Raw genomic sequence first — 2,407 nt, forward strand, 5'->3', positions numbered from 1 at the left:
AGTTTATTTATTTATTTATTTATTGTCCTGTCCAGCCACTGTTTGAAAGTTCTGCCTAGCAACAAGTGACCAGTTTATTTATTTATTTATTTATTGTCCTGTCCAGCCACTGTTTGAAAGTTCTGCCTAGCAACAAGTGACCAGTTTATTTATTTATTTATTTATTTATTTATTGTCCTGTCCAGCCACTCCGGCAAATCACATTGTTGATGTAGATGATCATATCTGCTGTACACATTTACTTTATCAAATGGATTTTTATTCATGTTTGGCGCTACCGGATAGAAAGAAGGAAAAATAGAAGACAGAGGGGGAAATTGCGGAGATAAGATAGAGAGACAACAACAACAACATCATCAAATAGGATATGTACAAATATGAGAGGAAAAATGATAGGTAAGAAGCAGTTAAATAACACAGAAATGACATTGAACATTATTACGGTACACTACAAATGGAGCAATAGAATTAACACTGTTGATAATGAATAATAATAATAATAATTAAAGCTGCAAGCAGCGTTGGTCGGGCCCGCGTATTTGGCAGTTGCTAGTCCTAAGTGTCCCAATACTTAAGTCCAGTTTTAGTCCTATGTGTCCCAATACTTTTCTCAAGTTGTAGTCCTAAGTGTCCCAATACTTTCGTCCAGTGTAGGTGTCCCAATACTTTTGTCCAGTGGTAGTCCTAAGTGTCCCAATACTTTTGTCCAGTTTTAGTCCTAAGTGTCCCAATACTTTAGTCCAGTTTTAGTCCTAAGTGTCCCAATACTTTTCTCAAGTTGTAGTCCTAAGTGTCCCAATACTTTCGTCCAGTGTAGGTGTCCCAATACTTTTGTCCAGTGGTAGTCCTAAGTGTCCCAATACTTTTGTCCAGTTTTAGTCCTAAGTGTCCCAATACTTTAGTCCAGTTTTAGTCCTAAGTGTCCCAATACTTTTCTCAAGTTGTAGTCCTAAGTGTCCCAATACTTTCGTCCAGTGTAAGTGTCCCAATACTTTTGTCCAGTGGTAGTCCTAAGTGTCCCAATACTTTTGTCCAGTTTTAGTCCTAAGTGTCGTAATACTTTTGTCTAGTGGTAGTCCGAAGTGTCCCAATACTTTTGTCCAGATTTCGTCCTAAGTGTCTCAATACTTTTGTCCAGTTTTAGTCCCAAGTGGCCCAATACTTTTGTCAAGTTCTGTCCTAAGTGTCCCAATACTATTGTCCAGTTGTAGTCCTAAGTGTCCCAATACTTTTCTCAAGTTGTAGTCCTAAGTGTCCCAATACTTTCGTCCAGTGTAGGTGTCCCAATACTTTTGTCCAGTGGTAGTCCTAAGTGTCCCAATACTTTTGTCCAGTTTTAGTCCTAAGTGTCCCAATACTTTAGTCCAGTTTTAGTCCTAAGTGTCCCAATACTTTTCTCAAGTTGTAGTCCTAAGTGTCCCAATACTTTCGTCCAGTGTAGGTGTCCCAATACTTTTGTCCAGTGGTAGTCCTAAGTGTCCCAATACTTTTGTCCAGTTTTAGTCCTAAGTGTCCCAATACTTTAGTCCAGTTTTAGTCCTAAGTGTCCCAATACTTTTCTCAAGTTGTAGTCCTAAGTGTCCCAATACTTTTGTCCAGTGTAGGTGTCCCAATACTTTTGTCCAGTGGTAGTCCTAAGTGTCCCAATACTTTTGTCCAGTTTTAGTCCTAAGTGTCGTAATACTTTTGTCTAGTGGTAGTCCGAAGTGTCCCAATACTTTTGTCCAGATTTCGTCCTAAGTGTCTCAATACTTTTGTCCAGTTTTAGTCCCAAGTGGCCCAATACTTTTGTCAAGTTCTGTCCTAAGTGTCCCAATACTATTGTCCAGTTGTAGTCCTAAGTGTCCCAAAACTTTTGTCAAGTTTTAGTCCTAAGTGTCCCAATACTTTTGTCAAGTTGTAGTCCTAAGTGTCCCAATGCTTTTGTCCAGACTACCAATACTTTTGTCAAGTATTAGTCCCAAGTGGCCCAATAATTATGTCAAGTTGTAGTCCTAAGTGTCCCAATACTTTTGTCCAGATTTCGTCCTAAGTGTCTCAATACTTTTGTCCAGTTTTAGTCCCAAGTGGCCCAATACTTTTGTCAAGTTCTGTCCTAAGTGTCCCAATACTATTGTCCAGTTGTAGTCCTAAGTGTCCCAAAACTTTTGTCAAGTTTTAGTCCTAAGTGTCCCAATACTTTTGTCAAGTTGTAGTCCTAAGTGTCCCAATGCTTTTGTCCAGACTACCAATACTTTTGTCAAGTATTAGTCCCAAGTGGCCCAATAATTATGTCAAGTTGTAGTCCTAAGTGTCCCAATACTTTTGTCCAGATTTCGTCCTAAGTGTCCCAATACTTTTCTCAAGTTGTAGTCCTAAGTGTCCCAATACTTTTGTCCAGTGGGAGTCCTAAGTGTCCCAATACTTT

This window comes from Nerophis lumbriciformis, linkage group LG26, assembly GCF_033978685.3.
Source record: "Nerophis lumbriciformis linkage group LG26, RoL_Nlum_v2.1, whole genome shotgun sequence".
NCBI lineage: Eukaryota > Metazoa > Chordata > Actinopteri > Syngnathiformes > Syngnathidae > Nerophis > Nerophis lumbriciformis.